This window comes from Micropterus salmoides, unplaced genomic scaffold (genome assembly GCF_014851395.1).
Source record: "Micropterus salmoides isolate LMB-PRFRI ecotype aquatic unplaced genomic scaffold, ASM1485139v1 Ms_hic_scaffold_1, whole genome shotgun sequence".
NCBI lineage: Eukaryota > Metazoa > Chordata > Actinopteri > Centrarchiformes > Centrarchidae > Micropterus > Micropterus salmoides.
This window is the reverse complement of record NW_024040040.1, coordinates 8106643-8127927: the sequence shown is the minus strand read 5'-3', so window position 1 is coordinate 8127927 and position 21285 is coordinate 8106643. Positions and strand designations below refer to the sequence as shown.

Sequence of the window (21285 nt, the reverse complement as noted above, 5' to 3'; positions counted from 1 at the left end):
ATCTGTCTACAAATTTCATCTTACTTTGAGCCATCTGCGGCCAGCAGAGCACATAAACCACCAGGGAGGATTAGATTTGGAGCAGATCCTGGACAGCGGCCTCACAGCTAACCAATTTTATGGGTTATTATCACGACATGGCTCAGTGCATGTTCAGATTTCATCTCAGCTGCTTTTGCCCTCTGACTACTTGAATGAAACTCAGATCTGATTTGGCAATATCTGTTACTATTTTTCAAGCACAAGAACAAATGTTTATTTCATCCAGTATTGAATCATTATTTGATTATATCCTTCTCTTTTAATCGTGTCTTTTCTTTGTCTATATAATGGTGGAAACTTGACAATGACACAGGAAAATCTCAATTAGAGGACAAAACTTAAAGTAGCGATGTGTGCATGTACCGCCCAAACGCAGACGTGGATGTTTCATTCCGCCTGTCTCTGTTTTCCCCCCCTGCCCATATTGCTGTGACTCAGACAGACCAGTTGCCTTTCCATAACCGTGATGTTGATGGATCGGCCAGTATTGCTCATCTCACAAATACATTAAAGCCGAGTCGTGCTGTGCAGGAGCGCTGACCTGTGCACAGCTCTGACACTGACAGGTGTGCGGCCACTGCTGAGCCAGACTAGACTGACTGTTTATTATACAGTTAATCAGTAACTGCACATGTTCAGTCACCCCCCCTCTGCACTCTCGCAGCCTCTTAAGTCTGGGTGCAGGCAAAAGCAGGCAGCACTATTCTTCTTTTTTTCCACTGAATAAAGTTTGATGGGGGCTGTTGCTGTGTCATCAGCTTAGCGGCGGTGTAAGGCTTAAGACGGGTTTGTGGGTGTAGTAGGTGCCAGTTTTTTGACACTGCTGCATCGATTGTGATCCATCCATTTTGACTGATTGTATAGTGGTGCAATGCAAAATCGATGGGGTACTCTTTTAACCCTACTGCTGTGGTTTAAACCTGTGGCTTAGTCAAAACTAGCTGTACCCTGTATAAATAAATGGCCATAGGAGTCATGGATCTGAAGTTTAAGTTAAACTGCAGTCATGGTTTAATATTAAGGTTAAGGCTTAAGCTGGGGTAGGTAATGTTGGAGAAACTAGCAGTTAGTTTAGTTTGGCCAGTGTCCTATCCGCTAACCGGAGGGAACGGGGTTTTGACCTATACTGCGGAAGCCAACCGGGGGCGATCAAGATGTTTGGGGAGCTAATGTTTCTAGCTAAGCTAAGCTAAGCTAGCAGACGCTAACAATCACACAAGGCATACGAGCTTTATGTGGGCAGAGGAGCAAACAACTGGAAATATGAACAATGTTAGCTGCCCTTGTTTGTTGAACAAGAGGATCTTTTGTAGTCACTTCTCAGTGGCTGTTAGAGGAGATTTACCGGCTACAACAAGTTTGTCAGAGACGTAAGTGGAAGGTTCCCCTAATGCTCAGAGGTTCTTGTGAAGTGAAAATGTAGTGTCCCTGGTTCAGAAGACCATCAGGTGAAAAGATTAAAAATAGGGATGTAAGGGTTTGTCTACGCTGATTGACATCATTACTGAGGGACTAATAGTTTTGTTGCAAGTTTTGGTATCATGTAACAGTGTCTGACTATTTCCTGTAACTCTATACTGACTAGAATATAGACATTTATAATTTTGACGTGCAACAGTACAAAAAAGCACAGTGTAAAAAAAAAAAAAAAAAAAGAAATAAAATGATGATGGCTGAATTCCACTAGCTGCTTCAGTTTCAGGGTCCTGGCTAGTAATAGGGTAGCCATTAGGCTGAGATCTAACATTTTGGGATAATCGGTATCAGCCATTACCTGCACTCAGGAGGCCGATATAATCATCCTCAATGACAGCAGATCTAATCTAAAACTAATTAAATATATTTTGTTATACTATAGAGAATAATGCAGCTGAATGACGTCACTTCTGACCAACACTCTCCTCAATTTAAACGCGCCGCCCACAACGCTCACTTCGCTTTTGGTCTTTTGGAAAGCACCATTAAACACCAGTAATGCTCTGTTTCCATTTCATTCATTAATATAGCTTCCATCTAAAGCAGCAAGTTCCAGGCAGGCAAGATAACATGTACATTACATTGTACGCTGCATGGAATTATACATGACATTGCTTTAGCCCTTGCACTGTATTATAGTATTATTGTAATTTTTGTATACTTGTACATTTTGTCGATCTCCTCCTTTTTATATATTTCTATTTATGTTCATGTGTACTGTAAGCACCAATTTATACCAAGGCAAATTCCTCGTATGTGAAAATGTACAATTGATTCTGATTCTGCTCTCTAAATATCACTAGTCCTGGCTTTGTTGCCAGGCTGTCACACTGTGTGTCATGGTTAATGTTATAAATAACACCTGTGCTTTTCCTACTACTAAGTCAAAATGTCTGCTGTGGAAAAAAGTGTCTAATGCAGATTCTTCCTGATGACCCGACTTGATTCTATGATCTGTCCTCACAACACACACACTCTTCACGAGCATAATGCGCCATACTGTCATCTCTAGCAGGCTCTAAAAGTCGAGGTGACCCCTTCATCCTTCGGTCATAGCTTTCTATCTGGGAGCAGCACTGGAGTGGCCTTGAAATCTGTTTTGCTGCGACACACGCTCATCTTTCAGTCACTGTTGTCCACCAGATGGAAGTAGCCGGCCGACTGCCAGACAGAAAGCAAGAGACAGAAAAATATGTTGTTTACAGATTTAGAGGTTGGAGTGCAGCGTCACTGAAGCAGAGGGACAGACATCATGCCGCAGAAATCTCAACACTGCATATTGCTTTAAAACAGTTTTGTTTTGAGGATGAAACTGTCATAGTAACACGTTTTCTGTGTGAAGTATTTTAATGGGGCTTGTTTGTCTCTGCAGTTTTTCCGCTCGGTTCAGTCCACGTGCACGGAGCTGCTGAAGGTGATCGAGAAGTACCAGCACAGGATCACACGTGAGTGACAGTCAAGCTAGCACATTTCACCAGACCTATTACATGATATCTCTGCACTGACAACAAGAGGTGTCATTTCAGACCTGTTTGTTCAGCAGCTGCTTTGGTTTATAATATATTTACTCTTCATTACATTTCACTTTTGTTACTGGGTGGAAGTGAGCTTTGAACAATTTACCCTCTCTCTGTAACACGAGAGAACATTAACTACAAACAAGATTTAATATGCCATACAATAAACACTTCACTGAGTCTCTCGCTGTCCCTCAGGTTATGGCACAAGGACACATACTTGGCGGCAAGGTTTGCCCTATGTCCTTTTCCTAGGATTAAGATTCTTATTATTCTCTGTTCAACATGTATTAAACCTCAAATTCAGCGGTTACTGTCCTTTTATGTACAGATTTAACTGTGGATGAGGTTCTGTCATAATTTTTGTAAGAGACCAAAATAAGGAAATGACTATCAGCACAAACTGAAAAGAGAAGATGTGGAAACTGAAAAAACAGAAGATCAGAATTGTGGCATTTCAGCCACAAGAGATTAATATATAAGGATGTAGATAAAGATCCTTTACTTTAAACCAGTGGGGCACAAGCTGTTTGGTCTGATGTGCTACCTTTAGCCACATCATCTTTCATGCTTTAAATGTGTTGTCATGTCATGAGTATAAACTGGATATTACACAAGACACATAATACAGTTTATTATACAAAAGTGGGACTTTTCTTTTTTTTTATCCAAGACAAAGACATATTGGAATTTTTCTTTTCATTTTTTCAGTAGGCAATTACCACTTTTTCACTATTTATCCATTACTTTTGTCTCTCTGTTTCCACGACTCTGCTTTCTAAATAGTTGTCACAAACTGTCAATCGCAGCACACGGTTAATTTATTTATTTTGTGGGTGCGTGTATTAGTTTATTTTCTTGTTTTCTAATTTAAACATCACTCAAAACATGACTGAACAGAGCACATCAGCGGTCATGATAAAGTTAAGGACTTTAAAGATGAAATTAAATGAACACAATAAAAACATCAAAGAAACATGATGTTTTTGAGACATCCCCTCTCTTAACCTTAAGAAGCGTTTCCCAAAAGCATCATATGAGGCTAAGATAGTTGGTGAGAGGGATTTTACGATCATCTTGGCCTTCATTTGAAACGGCGCCCTGGTATCCTTACCACCACATTCATGGTATGAGGAATGAACTGTGAAACTACATCACTCACTCACTCACTAGTCTCAAAAGTGAATTGCTTATTTATTTTTCCATGTTCTCCTTCATGTATACTTAAATCTTGAGCCCTTTCACCTAGGCTTGTCTCAGGAGGAGAATGAGCTCGGCCTGTTCCTACGCTTCCAAGCTGAACACGATCGCACAAAGGCTGGCAACATGATGGACGCCACCCAGCAAGGCCCTGTGCACCTCCGCCAAGCAGAGGTCAGCGGCAGAAAATAATGAGACCGATGCTTATGCGTTGAAGGGATGACTGTGCAGTGCATGCTTTTTTAATTTTGAGAAATATTAAGATGTTCTGATTTTATTTCCCAAAATCCTCCTACTGCAACGTTGCTTTTTCCACAGGATGGCACTTTGCCCGCCACTGCACCGCTTGTACCAGGAGGTGGAGACGTTCAGGCGGCGCGCCATCACCGACACTCTACTGACAGTCAGTCGTATGGAGAAGGCCCGCACAGAGTACAGAGGAGCTCTGCTCTGGATGAAAGACGTCTCCCAAGAGCTGGACCCAGACACCTACAAACAGCTGGAAAAGTTTCGCAAGGTAGGAGGACGCTTGTTTTGCGCGTGTCAAGGGATCAAGTATGTGTGTATGTTTTTCATTGTCTCTGTTGTTAGGTCCAAGCCCAGGTCCGAGGGACAAAGAGCCAGTTTGAGAAGCTGAAGAACGATGTGTGTCAGAAGGTTGACATGCTGGGAGCGAGCCGCTGCAACATGCTCTCCCACTCCCTCTGTACCTACCAGGTATGTTTGTCTCTATTTATATTAATATTTGGTATATTGTGTCTCTATTAGCCAAATGTTAATGCACATTTAACATTTCTTTTGTTCCTGTCACGGCAGACCACTCTGTTGCAGTTCTGGGAGAAGACGGCCCACACCATGTCGGGAATCCACGAGGCCTTCCAAGGACATGTACCATACCAGTTCACCACACTGAAGGTACCAAAGTCAAGTCAAGGAGAACTTTGTAATTTGTTTTGCAGCTGGATAAAACAGTAAGAACACACAGATATCAAATGGAGAAGTAAAAACACAGTACATAAGTGCACTCTAGGTTTTAGTACAACTAAGTTAAAGGCAATATTTGCCACCGTGGTCGGGTGGTGGTGATATTACCTTTTACTATTGGAGTAAAGAAATAAAATAGTCGAGTGTTTGTACCTGTTCGTTTTGGCTAGTTGGTCTTGGAAACAGGGTCTGAAACTCTAGGTGAATGGGGATGGATTCTGTTTTCTTTAACAACTGTTTGTTATATAAATCAGACAGACTTTTCAGTTGAGTACCTGTGAGACTGCTCTGTCAGTTTAAGAGAAACAAATGGTCAATCCCAGGCGGAAAGCAACAACAAGAGGTCCAACTTCTTTCACCTGTTTTATCTATTAATACATGTGCCTTAATATTACATTTAACTGTATACTTCCCTCCTACAGGACCTGCGAGACCCGCTGGAGCAAATAACAGACACACAGGAACAAGAAGATAAGAAGGAGAAGGCTCTACAGAGCAACACAGACAGGTGAAAGAAGAAAATTGTTTTAGGTTACCTGAAAAATCTTCTATCAATAATGAATCAAATGTGGCCTGATGTGTGTTCACATACACAAAAAGTCTATCATACTATCTGGCTCTGTTTTCATGCCACTACTCTCGGCTCTCTGCCCTGTCATCATTAACACACACACACACACACACACATTTTCACCTCGCTTTCTGCTCTGTCCTTTGTTTGTATGTTTGCATACAACCACCTCAGCTATGTCTTCATCAAACATGAGGCCAATGTCATGCCCGTGTTTACTCACAAGTAAGTGTGTGTATGTGTGGTAGTTCTTGGCTTTAGAATAGTCAACCTGACACTGCAGTTTTTAACAGCAGCTCCAAATAAAGTAGAGGCTCCTGCATCGCTAAAAATAGCAAAACTGTGTCTCACCAGCTAGATAAGGCACTTTTTCATTTTTTTCCGCTCCTCCCTCCCTCCTTCCTCAGTCTGGTGTCCTTGGATGAGGACAAGCCATCAGGAAGTGCCTCTGACACAGGTATGTGCTGCCCCCTGTAGGCTGAAACATAGTTTTTCAGGGATTAACAGACAGGAAAAGATGCATAAAAGCAAGCTAGCAAAGCACTTTCAAGAAATGGTTTTCCTCAAAATGAAACTTTCTGTCTGTTCACATCAATGTTACTTGTTCATTCATTGCAATTTGTGTGAAACACAAATCAAGTTGGGCTTGATTGGGCATATCAAACTTCACCAAGCAGCATTATAATTGAGCAGCATAATTAAAAGAGCATTTAGTAGAGTGAGGTAAGACTACTTTCACGGCTTTATTTAGAAACATACACTGAAATCAAGTTAAAAGTTTATTTTCTGCTGTCAGGCAAAAATTTAATTGATGTGTCTCCTTGTGTGTTTAGCCATTTATGTAGAATATAAATACACTTAATTACACTAAGGGTGTCAGTGCTTGTGGTATTTGGGCTGTATATTAGCTTTAATGTCAGTGTTACTCTACTGTTTTTGATGTGCCCTCCTCTCCAGACCCCGCCCACAGCAGTGATGGACAGAGGCAGACCAGTGACAGCGGTGAGTTTTTCTGTGTGTGAACCCCTACAGAGACTATTGTTGTTTTTTTTCTATAGCCAAGACTTGTGTGTACAGTACAGATGTGTGCATTGGACTTGCTGTTGCTGACTGTGGACCGGACGCCTGTTGGCTTTATAATCCTTTGCTCTCAGTGCACCAAAACACAACCATACCCACTCGAACCCTGCACAGCCTCAGAGGACTGTCAGCGTGCTCTGATGACGACCTGATGCTCATGGCCGGTGATCGGCCACAGTCACCGCTCCCAGCCTCGACAAACATCCCTCTCCAGCCTCAGCTCCTGCCTCCTCTTCAGGGTGGCGACCCGAATGTGTCCTGGGGCTTTGGAAGCCTCCAGTCCAACCTCTCACAGCTGCCTGCCACGGGTAAACTGGCTGGCTGTCTCCTCTTTCTTCTACCTGTGATTTATCTCTAACTGCCTTCTCCACTTTCCCATCTTTGCTTGAATGTGGCACAAATCCACCTCTCCTGGAGTTCAACTCTGCTTCCTTTTGCACATTGGATCTGGATTCAGTCTGCCTGGCTGTTGCAAGGCACTTTGTTCCCTTCACTTTTTTGTTATGTAGGATGAACAGTCAAACATCAGCTTCTCTTTTGTGATATTCTGGGCCTTTACGTACCATTTACCATGCTATTAGGGCAGCTGGATGTAAAACCCATTGCATAAAGGAATAGTTCAACATTTTCTGTCTGTACAGTAATTGTTTGTAATCAAGGACTGGACAAACATCCCTGAAGGAGTGTCCTCTTGATTAACTATGTGAATATGTATATGGTGTGTGGAAATTAGGAACTTTTGCACATTTAATCCAATTTATATGTAATTGCAGAAAGAGGCTATTTTGCTGGAAGAGTTAAGTAAATCCATTTTTTAAAGTCGCTTAAACATTTCGTTTCCCCTGTAATTGTGTACAATGTGTAGCACCCAGGTTATTTCTGACCATGGGAAAACCATCAGTTCTGTGTTATTTGTTTGAAGGCATAACAGGCAGGTTGAAGGACAACTGTCCTTTTGAGAAGATCAACACATTTATACAGAGAAAGAAAACTTGCTGTCAAAGCCAAGTGTTCTTCCTCTAGACTTTCATCAGAGCAAATGTTTAGCTAAGGGGAAATCCCACAGCTTAAAATCACCTGTGCATTTGTCATGCAAGTATATGCGGGAAATACAGTTCCTATGGTCCAAATATACAGGCCACTACAAATACAATATATTACAAAGGGAAGATAAGTCAATATAGAATAAGCCGTAAAATAACAAACATAATTATTATCCTATGTATGTTGTGAGTGGAGCCCAAGTGACATAAATATTTCTTCTCCAGTTAAACTTTGCCAGTTTTGACAGACAAATGACAAAAGACTGGCACTATATTGACAATGAATTTGAGAGCAAAATAGGCTTCATGATATGTAGGATTTAACTGATTTCCCTGTCAGAAAAAGTAGGCCCATCATGTACTTAAGATGTCATTCTGAATAACTCTTGTTAACCAGAATCTTGATGGCCTCCAGTATCAGAACAATTGTTTCTTTATTCTTCTGTAATGAAATTCACTCCCCTCACGGCAGGTGAAGCACAGGTGGAAGTAACAATGCTAACAACGGCTCCGATCCTGCAATTGCTGCAGTGCTTTGCAGCTGTTGATGTCATTAGTTGCACCTGAGTCTCACAGGTCTGCTGTGAAAAAGGGTTTATTCTTTAACTTTAATGCCACTGCACATTTTCCACCAGTCTAGAGGCTGGGAGCTTAAAGAGCCTTCTTCCCGACAAATGCCTTCCATAAAATTTCAGCAAAATTTAAAAGGTAGTCTAAGTTACAAAGTCATATTGCTGTGTGATCAGATGAAAAGACATGTCACTTTTCTCTTCCAACACATTTCAGACAGACACAAAATTGTGTTCTTTATGTGCAATTTAAAAGTAGCTTTCCGATATGGAGAATACAGGATGTTCTTAATAGACAAGTCTTAACTTTAGCGAGTTGTAACCCTCAGTAGCAAGTTGCGGGTTTAAATTTGTAATTTCAGCCCTCTTTTTTCCTTTTGGCTTTGTAACTATCTGCATCTCTGCTTAGATCCTCGTCTGCCTCTAACTGGTGCGGCGGCACATCTGACCCTTTCAGAATCAACTGTGAGGTATTTGCTTCAGGTCTTATAAAGCCACCCTCCTGTCTTTCTCTCTTCCCTCTAGATGGGTGTCTGCTCTCAGATGGTTCACCCCACCCGGCTGAGACGGGGCTGGAGGAGGAAGATGGCGAACGGGGCGACATGGCTTTCCTCAAAGACCTTCTCAGCCCGGGCCCGGGGGCCAGCGACGAGTTCAGCAGAGAGTGGCAGGATGCTTTCGGGCTTTTTGACCCTCCCAGCGTCCCTCCATCGAGCACAGGGGCAGCAAGTAGTGGCCCAGCGGCACGTCCACCCTCAAACCCGCCCAGCCCCACAGGCTTCCTGCCCTCCCAGCTGCTGGATCACAGTCTGAGCTCTACAGGTGAGCCACACTGCTCTATGCTGGAGGGAGGCGCTCACTGCAGCACACTGACTGATCACTCTTTGTAATATAGAAACATTATAATAAATAACAGGGTCTTTCTTTACTCATCTTGACATGCTTTGTCTTTTAGGCTGGTCAACCCCACCCATGTTCCAAGCTCCGCCCCTGCAGCCTCCTCCTGGTCAGAACCAGTCAGCTCAGCTGGCTCCAAGTTCTGCAGCTCATGGTAACTTTTTTTCTTAATCTGCGTTCTTGTCTGTACTTGTGTTTTTTGCAAAAATGCCCATTAATCCCCTTGTCCCTCACTATCTATGTTCAGTGTGAAGGGATTATCCCAGGAAATTGTTAACTGAAATGGTAAACCAATCTCTTCTCATGATCAGTTTTAGTTAAGTCTATATAAATTGTGTTGGTGGAGGTGGTCGTAGTACCAGGCTATAAAACACTGTGGTAACCTTGTTGTGTACATTATCCCTGGAATATTTCCCAGCCCCAGCTTTGTTGTGTGGTAATTTGATTAAATCCAAATGAATGTAGGTCTTAAAAATAGATTTTGACACAACAAGACCATGTTAAATCCCATGTTAGCCGATACTGTGCTTGAGTTGTACATATTCCCAGAGAAAGTCACAATTATTCTAATTACCACAAACCAGTTGCCATGTAATAAATAAACAGCGGGCTGTATGGGGGGCCCCTGGGGCCCACTTAGTAATCCAACTCCACATTTAGCCAGATATGGTCCTAAAGTGATTGATAATTATCACAATAAATGTCAAATCATTACTTCTTTCAAATTTTAAAGGCTGATTTTTGCTCCTGAGTGAAAGTTGAAGAAACCATGAACAAACACTTGATGCCAAACATTGGATCACTTCACAAATCTGAGGCAGAACATTCAAAACAATTATGATGAAATCTTTTTTCAGTCCCTTTCTCCATCTAAATAAATATCTTAATTGACACATTAAGTGCTAATTTGTTGATGATTCAAATGAATTAAACATTTATTGAAACATTGGTTTTATTGTTATTGAAGAAAATTATATTGTGATAATTATCATTGTTTTATTGCCCAGTCCTAATTTGAGAGCAGTACTATTACAATATACTGTAATACAGTTATACTGTTATATTGTTGCTGTTATAACTTATATTTTAAGGACAATATTGATATTTGGGACTCAGATAACATTATGTTTTGTCTTGTTAAATGGCAACCAAGATGCATTTAACAGTGTAAAAACAACCTTTTCAGTGCTCTTTGGTGGACAAACCATACTATAAACTACAAACTATTCACTGTCACTTACTGGGATTGAACAAGCCATTGTTAATGTCATTAGTGACTTTCTTACTATGAAAAATCAAAATGTCTTTATGTCTGTTAGGATAAGAGGTCAGTGTGGTTAAATGCTCTGAGAAAGCTAGTTATGTGGACACACTTTTACATAAATCTAAACTTTCTTGTGGGTGTGTATGCAGCAACTCCAAGTGGATCCAAAGACATGTCTGCCTGGTTCAACCTGTTCGCAGACCTGGACCCCCTCTCCAACCCCGACGCCATCGGACGCTCCGCAGACGAGCTGCTCAACGCCTAAAGGTGTGTGTGAAGAAGAACACACATTAACAGTGAAAAACACACCTTGATGCACACACGTGCGCCTGTATTTCTGTTAGCAGGAGAGGTGTCTACATATCCACACATGCAAACACACTCATTGTGTTACACTGGTTATGTTATTTTACACTTTCAGTCCAGATAACGGTTAAACGCTCTCCTCAGCTGCAACTTTATAAATGACTGTTAACACTACACGTGAAGCCACTGAATCGTATGCACACAGCAGACCTCATGGGGTTTGTGTTACCTTTCGCTATTAGTTGTTCCAGCTTCTGTTAAGCGGAGAGAATGTTTGAGTTACGGGTTTATTTTGGACGCCGTCGCATGTTTTTCCCTGTGTGCTGTTCATGTTTGCGTTGTTTGGGTGTGTGTCAGTTTGCTGTGTGTACACATCACAAGGGACCCAGGGTGTAAAATAAATTGACTGCTTAGTGTCTATTTACTACTTAATGTTGTTTTATACATTGTAGCACATGATTTTCACTCGGGCTAAACAATTAATAGAAATCTTCAAATCACAGGAGGTGCAATCTTTGTTAAAGGTCTAAATATCATGTTCTACAGACTTACTTATTTGTTTGCTACAGGTCCCTTCAAAAATTGCACCATAATCATTTAAACATGTTTTCCAATGAAAATGACAATAATGATGTAAAAATTATAATTTTCTTCAGTATCGCAAATCATATCGCAGTTGCAATATCAGTCAAAATAATCGAGTCATACATCCCAGTTGTCACATATGAATGGAGAGAGAGAGAGAGAGAGTGTGTGTGTGTATATATATATATATATGTTGGACATAGTGTTGTATGTATGAGATAAGACTGAGTCACTGAGCCTGTATTTGCACACACAAACAGCAGCAGCAGTTGTCTGTATCAAAAAGCAAGATTAGTGGGTTATCCAGCTATCTTTGGACTTTACACAGGTTTTCTGGTTTCTCAATGCTGACTCACTTTTAGCTGGAGTGGTGGATCGCCATGTTAACCTATGCTGGACAACTAATCTTGGCCGTTTCCTAAAAGCCTCATAAACTGGAGCGGGTTTAGTAAAGAGGAATGGATTAAAAACAGCTTGATTTGTGGCCACTGAGTTCACTGGAGAAATATTAATCGTTCATAGAGAATCCTGTCATGCACATAAGTACTGAGTTCAGATAAAAGTAATAAGGAACAACAGAGATTTTAGTTCTGCAGCTCAGGATAACATTTTGAGTGTTAAATCTTTTTAGACTCAACGAGGAAATCATTGTAATTAATTTGTTATGTCAGTTTTTATTATAAAACATGGTAAAAGCTCTTTTGGGCTGTACTTGAGCTAAATGTTAACATCAGTTATCAACTAACTCTCTAAATGTAGCATGTTAGCATGCTGACATTTGCTAATAACCACTAAACACGAAGAACAGTTATCACATTTCATCCTGAGATGAACGTCTGAACCATATGTCATGGTGGATCCATGCAGTAGTTGTCGAGACATTTCACTTAAACCCACAAATGGCTAACTGATGCTGGGGATAGAGGAAAAGTGAGGGGATCTTCAAAGCCAGTATGATTCTTCCTGAGGGGGCCGTGCATGTGTGAACCACATGTCATGGTGGGTCCATGCATTGTTGAAATATTTGAGTCTGGACCAAAGTGGGCGAGTTTTTCGCTTGGACCATGGGCATCTTTCCGCTCTGCTTTGGCAGCAGGAAAAGCCCTTACACACCAAAATGTCACTATGCAAAGTAAATGGATTATCTTGGGATAATAATGCTTTTATTATTTAGAATTTATTCCTAAAGTATCTTATCTAGATGTGTGATTTTATTACCTGCGGGTATCACCACCTAATCTCATGTCATTTAAGTGCTGCACTCATTGTTCTGATGTTCATTGCAATTAAGAACTTCACCTCTGGAATGTGCTTGTAGCTTGATAGTGAAAACCCAGGGTTAATAGAGGCAACTGGTGAACAGCTTCAGGATACCAGTTATCCAGGATCGCTGACATTTGGCTCGGTGAAGCCGGGTAACCCAAGCTTACTTGCTTTGTGATGCGGACCAAACTCTGGATCTTTTAAGACTCCACCAGTTTGATAAATGTGACTCTCTTGTTGATTGAAATTCTCCGTTTTCTGTTAGTCTCAGTCTAATGGTCTAAAAGTGAACTGTGAACCGTCTCTGGAGAGGACTGATGGTGTCGTTTTGACTGAACTGGAGTTCACAGGCCCAGTGGGGAAATATATTTTGTTAAAACTTCATGTTTATCCTCTCACCTTCAGCCCAGATTCTACTCGCTCTGAATTTAGTGTGGGTAAATATAGAATGCGTTTGAAATCCTCCTCAGTCCAGTCTGTCGTTTGAATTTCACAATTACAAGTCCAAGGCCAAGAAAACTTTTATTTTGAAGTTTTAAAGTAGGACACATGAATTTGCTTATTTTTGGGCGGGTGGGTTATTAAAAATCTGCAAATAATGGCACCTAAGCTGCATAAAAATGTATTTATTTTCAGATGATATCGCTGTTTGCAAAATCAAATGTTTTTGTTGTGCTGTACACTGAAAAATATAACACTGTATAATACTGTCTATTTTTAGCTCTGTGTTGTGTATTTTGAGAATTCACAGATTTTGGAAATATATTATTGTTTTATGGGGAAATAATCAACACTGGAAAACTGTTACCATGTTGTAAAATGTATTTCTAACTTAATCTGCTGTGGATTTAATTTCCACTGAACTACCAAGACTGACATTTTTGAATGTTTACATGTTGGTTTAGTGAACAGCTGCAAAACGAGGATGTAGAGTTTCTAAAAATGTACGTTCTGGATAACACACCTGAGTTGTTGACGTGCACCAACTGAAACCAAATCCTCAGTTATGACACTTGTGTGCCTGTGTAAGTGGCACAAATGTGATCAGAGTGCATCATGGGAGGAAGTCATCATGTCTGAAGAAAAACACTTTTTTATAAAAACTGCACATTAGTATCTCTGCTATTTGTTTTTTCTACTACACAGCATGTCATTTTATTTTTTCTTCTTGTTTCTAATGTGACACATGGAAGGAACTCTTATCCTCCTTTCCAAGCGGAGTGGTCACAAGGGGAAACTACATCATGTATTATACTGTTTACTCTTGATTTACACACTTAAAAAAAAAAAAAAGAATGTATTTCTCAAGTCAATCACAAATGCTTTATTTAATTCAACTATGCCTTTTATTTCACTCAAGGGGTTTAACAGATGAAACTTGGCAGTTCTGTTTCCAATAAACTGGACAAGCAAACAAAGAATCCTTGTCGAGTATTTCTTACGTTGAGCCTCATCCAAAAATGCTGTTTATTCATATCCACTTGAAGAAGAAGAAAAAACAAAGATTGGTATCTGAAATAAATCTGTATTTCCACATGTATGAATCTGCTCTTTCAGACTACTTCTCTTTGTAAACAGATGTCTAAAAAAAAAAAACAACGACCAAGAACATGTCGCTTGTAGGTGTGATTGTTTTTCAGCAAGTGGATATCTCATTTTGGATCAGAACTCATCTAATTTCATTGAAGAAACATTACTCGTGCCAAATCAGGTGACATCCACACTTCTCTCTCTACTTCTACTCTGCTACAGGTTTACATCAGTCAGGATTTCCACTGTGTGAGGCTACATAAATAGCAGCTGTTGGTTTGCTCTCTTAATAGTAGTGTAGACTTGTTAGTGTGCGCTGAGAAGTTAGTATATCTCTTGTTATTTTTTTTTTTTGTGTGTCCTATTCACTACAACCTGAGATGGACGATGCAATCTATTCTTGATTTAAAATTCTCTGCAGACCCAATTATACTCCCGATAAATAAATACATTATTATTCACAATAATGAGACGTGTAGTAATTCACAGTACTCAGCGGAGAAAATGCAGGAGGAGGCAGGGGGGAGGATATAGGGTACAATTGTTGACTCATTCATTTACATATCTTTGTCAGCCGATAATACAAACACAGTGTGCCTCTATATTTACATATCCAGTACATTCCTATCCCACCGTAGCAGGCACAGTCAAGTAGTAATGACATATACAGGAAGAGGGGCCCGGGCACGGAGAGGTCTTCAACCAACAAACTACGACAGCTCCTCATCAGACATCCACATGTGTCGTTAGTTTTAATCAGGTGGTGTTTAAAGTGTGTTTCGTTAATATTTTTATGTTTAATTTTGAGCTTAGTTCAAAGGAGAACTTTCATATATTGTCATAACCTGCAGTAATTCATTATTTTGACCACTGAGGGGCAGTGGAAACAACATGTAGACACAGCACTGGTCAAGTTTGCCTTCAAATGTAGCGCTTTTAAAATATTAAATGAATAAAAACATGTATTTAAATGAAGTACAAATTAATGCCTGTTTCCATCCACAACTGTTGTGTGAATATTAGGGGTTGGTTCAAGGACACAGACTGCCTGCCAGCTGTGGCTGGACGTGAGAGTGAACTAAAACCAAAAGTTGTGTGCTGTAAAACCAAAACAAAGAAGCTGAAAAGCTCCGTAGAGCTAAGGGGAGCTGCAGTCCAGTGATTGCATGTAGTCATTTCATTAATTATGCAGCTTTAGAGTTAGATAAAAATACTTTGATTTGAAACCAGAGTTTCGGGGTCTTTAAGGTTTGCACTTAAGCAATGTGGACTGATGTGGAGACTTAATTGTAATTGTTATGTTAGACTTTCAGTGCTGAAAACAGTAGGTTGGTTGCAGCTGTATTGTAGAAATCCATCTGCCCTCATGGTCCGCAGTGTAGTTGTTGCAGCTACTCCTTTACTGTAATTTAATTTAATAATTAATATTAATGTATTTTATTGCTGTTTTGCCTTAAAGAATTTGTTTGATTAAACTGTTAATATTATTATTTTAGTTAATTTAAAAAAATAATTAGTAGGTAGTGGGCAGCTTGGGCAGGTGAATCTACATACAGGGGTAGTCACATTTAGCACAGGTAGGGACTGGAAAAGATTCATGGTTTTTTACCAAGGCAAGAGGCTGTAGACACCATTTGTTTGTTTGCTCGCTTGAAATGGAAATAAACCACATAAACGCTATGCTTGCCTGGACAATGGACTTCTTTTTCCCTGCTTAAGAGTCATTCCGTAGGTGTCTCAGTGGCCATTTGATTTTGAGAATGTTTGATCTTTATTTTAATTTTTTTGTCTGATTTATATTTTGCCACTACAGTAGTATTTGTGTTCACCAACCTCTCCATGCTCAGGGCCCTACAAGCCAGAGGGAGCCTGTCGCCGTGAGGACGAGGGCCTTTTGGACACATTTCACAACAACACTAGCTGAGAAAGACTCAAGGAAATCAGCATGACAAGTGACAGTGAGGGAAAGAAAATGGAGAGAAAGAGGTGGAAAAGGTAGGAACAGAGCGGTTGGGGCAGTTGTGATGGCGGTGGAGTAAAAAGGGACAATTGGAGCAAAGGCTGGCGCTTGGGAAAGGAGGGGCAAGCAGACACAGGTGGAACACGCTGCACACATCAGCCCTGGCCTGTGTTTCCCATAGATACACACCGCCCGGCAGGGGACCAGTTCACTGCTACCAGTTAGTGTAACAAAGGCATCGGCCTGTACTGGTTTACAGTCAGCTTTAAATGTAAATGGCTGACAGAAGTACAAAACAGATGTCTGGATTTAGTTCACAATTAATATACCACCTGCCTTTCTGCGTGTATCTATGGCCATCATAGTGCAAACTCACGTGTGTCATGCTAAAGAAACAAACATGATCAGAGCACTACGCTGGTTTAGCGAAACTGAGCGGTCTAAGATATCAGGCACATTTTTAACTTCTCCTTGTCGCGACCGTTCAAGTTTTGCTACGATAAATCTGGCAGCACCAAAATTAGCCTCCGTGGTCAAACTCTTGGTCGCCTTTTTTTTTTTTTTGTAATGGAAGGCATATTTCATATAAAGAGAAATAACTACAGATAGAAAAAGAGATATGTCCGTGGAAAGGCGCCATGGTATAATACGATGAAATAAAAGAGTCTGTCCTTTTTCGCCCTTTTCCTCCCACATAACAGGAACGTAACCAGCACTAAAGGTAGAAGAAAGCGATGAAATGTTGGCCGCAAACCCTGGCACAGGGCTGCAGGACTCTCGTTGTAGTCGTCTGAGGAGGAGAGGCAGTGGGAAGCGCTTTTTCAACAAGATAAGGACATCAGAGAGAGCTTAGCTGGCATGCTGAAGGCATTTTTTTTTTTGGAGCAGAAGGGTTGTTTCCTAGTTTCACATGTTTTCTGATTTAGTTGGGGAGGAGGGGGTTTCCTTCGTGGGGGCTGTGGCGACTTGAAGCCCTCGTGGGGTGTCAGAAGCTCTCAGGCTCTTCCAGGAGGCAGGGCTGGGTGGACAGAGGCACGAGGGACGGGGACAGGCTTCGGAGGCCCACCCCGGGCGAAAGTTGAGGTCTGGGGCGGGGAGTAAGGGCTTTAGGATACTGACGAGGCAGAAGGCAGAGCCGCTGTTAGGGATGAAGTTGACCTTGTTGCGGTCGGGACACAGGAAGGGAGGAATCTCCTGCAGAGGTTTGGGCCTGCAAACACACATGCACAATGAACGTTTTAATACCGTTCGTAGCGGCTACATCACCTTTACAGGAAAAGGTGTGCTGAAAATATGTTTACCTTGTTAATGGCACTGTTACGACAGAATGTAGCCTTCACAAAATATACAAAATAGTCTTACAAGATAGGGCTGGCGATTTTAGACAACAAATTCCATGAATAGACCAAAACCTATAATGTGTTAGTTCGTCTACCCTGTCTGTGTCTCTCAGGCAACATCCACACTATTTCATTTTCCTTTAAAAACTTTTGCACCTGCTGTTCAGACTAGAATGGTGACTCTAAAGACCTAAATCGGAGAAGTTTGAAAATCACTTTAAAACTCCGGAGTAGCGTATTAGTGCTACCTAATCTGTTCTGCACCGCCGCAGTCTCTTTGTACTCCCGTGTTACTTTCATTAACAGTTCCACCTCGTAGTCACCCCGTGCAAAAAGATATCTGGTGTGGTTATTGCTATTCTTTTTTCGTCTGTAGTAGTACTTTCTTTTTTCGCCAAATCTTGCGGTGTAGACAATGTACTTCCTGTTTACACTGGCACTCACATGTCCAGTGTACGTGAACGGCAATTCTGATACGCGGCGAAAACGCTGGTGTTTTCATTAGTAGTGTGGATGTAGCCTCAGTCCCAAGCCCATTGGTTCAACACCTCACAAATATATACAGTTACATAACGTAACATTTCATTTTAAAAAAAGGCTAAGTGATTTCATCAAACGTAAGCAAATGTTAACATGAGGAAATAGTGCATCTGTTGGGGACTATTTTCAGTGGCGGATTAATCTACATTTTGTGCTCTAGTGAGTTTTTGGGGCAGCAGGATGGTGTATGTGGTACTGAGTCAAAATGTGTGTTTGTTCAGATAGTATTGGGGAGTTTTCTACTCACATGAACTCCTCGAATACTTTGACCTTCTCACAGCCCTCTGGAGGTTCTCTCTTGAACATGTAGCTGTTGTTTGGTCTGGGAGAGGCAGCGTATTTAGGCAGAGGGGAGTAAGGGCCCAGCTCTGAGGACAAGCGAGAGAGGACACTGGAGGTCAGAGGTCAGGGTCAGAAACACGACTCACTCAAGAGACTCTGGAGGGCCAGTGTGCAATATGCATATGGTACAACATGTGACGTGTGTTGGCCACCTTTGTCTTCATAGGGGCTGCCTCCACCTGTGTCGTTGAGGACGGTGAGGTAGGAGGGCGAGATGGAGTCGGGACGGCTACTGCAGTTGCTGTGGTTACCACTCAGGCCGCCCCCTGAGGGAGTCTGTGTGTCGATGCTGCGGGTGCTGCTGCTGCGCTGTGGGGGGACGGGTGGGGGTGCACGGTGCCCATCTGGGACATCCTGTGGCTGTCGTACAAACACACACACACACAAATGAGGTCACAATAACAACGCTGTACCGGGGGGCTTAATCCCTGGCAAGTGGTGGTGTGTGAACCCTTGAAAAACCTTGAATGTTAATTAATACAGTGAACAACAAACATTTTTAAGAGAAGGACAAACGTTTTCAAAAACCCCCTAACCCCAATCTCTTAGCGGAACTCACAACGATGGTCTCGTCCTTTTCAGGGTGTCTTGGATGGTAATGCGCTCGATCTCCTGGTTGAGGCCCTCCACGCTGTTGCGGAAACGAGGGGCCGATGACTTGGATTAGGGATGGGTATCAGAATGGTCTTGGGCATAGGTGACTGCGAAACACACACAAGACACGAACACGCAAGGCTGCAGTTAACATCTTTCATTTGGCCAGTGAGCAGGAAGCTGCTGCCACAGATATCAGATATATAAATATATGCTTCATATTTCTCAAGAAAAATTATAGCTGCGCTTGTAATACCACAGTATCCATAATCTGAATATTGAAACAAGTCTCGGCGACTTGGAATCATTACTCAACACTGCACTTCTTAGTACAGGGTACGATGTACTACGACAGATAACAGCTCCATTACTTGATTTTTTTCCCTCCCACAACAATGACAGAAACATTTCTATGTAGGTACAGGCAGCTAACGCACGCACATTTCAAAGCAGATCACGAGTTGCTGGAAAAATGTTCTCCGTAGTCGTCGACTTCTTATTTGTATCACCACCATATCTAAATGTGGCTTCATGTTTACTTTGTATAAGAAATCACAAGAGGCATGTGTCCCCCAAAGGGTGCACCAGGCTCTACAGTATGACAATCTCTTACTTGGAAAGTAGTATGAGAAAATGTTGCTGTCTCATCTTGAAACTTCATCATGTTGATTCATGGATTTGATTTGTCCCTTGTGTTTAAGAACGAAATGGGAACTTAGTATGTACTTAATGTAATGTGGGATTGAGTCTTTACAGTCCAGAGTCACACAAGTCATCTGCTGAAATTGCTTTACTTAATTTACTAAATGGATTCTGTCACTATTGGATTACTTCTCTGCAACTCTATTGCGTAACATTTATTTACACAACCCAGAGTGCTAAATAGTGTTTGGGAGTGTTGATTGATTGCTTTTGTCTTGTTTGTTTGTTTTCTTGCCGCCACCAATTGCGATTTTTTTGGGGCAGCTTTGCACTGGACAGAAATGGTACTTGGTATGTTTTATGTGAGAAACTTTATGTTCATAAAATGTTTTTATACAAGAACTGCTGATGTAGTGTCTCTGACCTATGGGTACTTTTTTTTTTTCCTTCGTAACGAAAAACAAATAAAAAAATCGATCACGGTTTGACAAGCAACAAGTGATGTTTTCCTGTCCTGTCTTCTTCAATCAGCTGGCACATTTTAGAAAGGGGACGGAGACTCTTCACTTTTGTCACTTTGGGCAGGCAGGCGTGTTCCTGCTGGCTAATGGCTCTTTGTATCAGCTAACAAACTTGTCAAAAGGATTGTGAGAAAAGTTGCATGATAGCTCAGCCAATCGCTCTTTCTCTTTGTCTCATAGGGAGGCCCAGACAGCTGGACAGCTGCACTCCAGCAGACTCCACAGGGAGCGTATGACTGGCCCTGCCGCTGTCACTGACACAGAGCATCATGACAGGATACTGTGTGTAAGTGTGTGTGTGTGTGTGTGTGTGTGTGTGTGAGCATCTGCAGAATCAGAAGAACCCAAATTAACTGACTTTTCATAGCCCAGAGGTCGTTAAAAAGCCCACGTCACATTTCAAATTACCAGGAGACACACCAGAGCCTAACAGGGACACGAGGAAAAGTGGGACGTCCTCAAAACTCTCCAGATCAGGCAGCCAACCTAGTTCCTCTCAGAGACGGAGCCACTTGGCACACACACACAACGCACACTCCCTGAAGCCACTGTTTCTATTGATCACCTGCGACTGGATGGTGGGCTGCCATTGAACGGGGACTTGCGGTCTTTATCCCGTCGATGGCGGCTGCTGCGTTTGCTGCGCTGAAGCTGCTGACGCAATTTGGCAATCTGGAGAATTTCACAGACACAGAGACACTGTAATGCAGACATATAGATACAGACACATCTTGTTAATGGTGGTGCGTTGAGCGAAAGCTACTGCACAGTGTTCAGAAACAGCATTTCCTTCCAACACAATAGGCCTTTTTTTTTCTCTTTTATTTATTCTGGCTCCAAAATCAGTGAGAAACGGACCTCCTGAGCTGGTCGGTGCTCCCACAGGAGGCCGAGCGTTGTGAGAGCCCCTCCTCCTCTCATCTGCCAGGCCCTGGGGTCTGAGACACACACACTGGTTTAGAGCTAAATATTAAACATACAAGCACAAAACAACCAAATCAGGAGACACATGGGAGGGA

The 21285-nt window shown here is 41.7% G+C and overlaps 2 pseudogenes; one reads left to right on the top strand and one right to left on the bottom strand.

The window, feature by feature from the left end:
* LOC119915672 overlaps positions 1-14075 on the top strand; it is a 14811-nt pseudogene extending 736 nt beyond the window's left edge.
* Positions 14076-17193: 3118 nt separating this feature from the next.
* Positions 17194-21187, bottom strand: LOC119915666 (annotated as a pseudogene).
* Between the last annotated feature and the right edge of the window lie 98 nt (positions 21188-21285).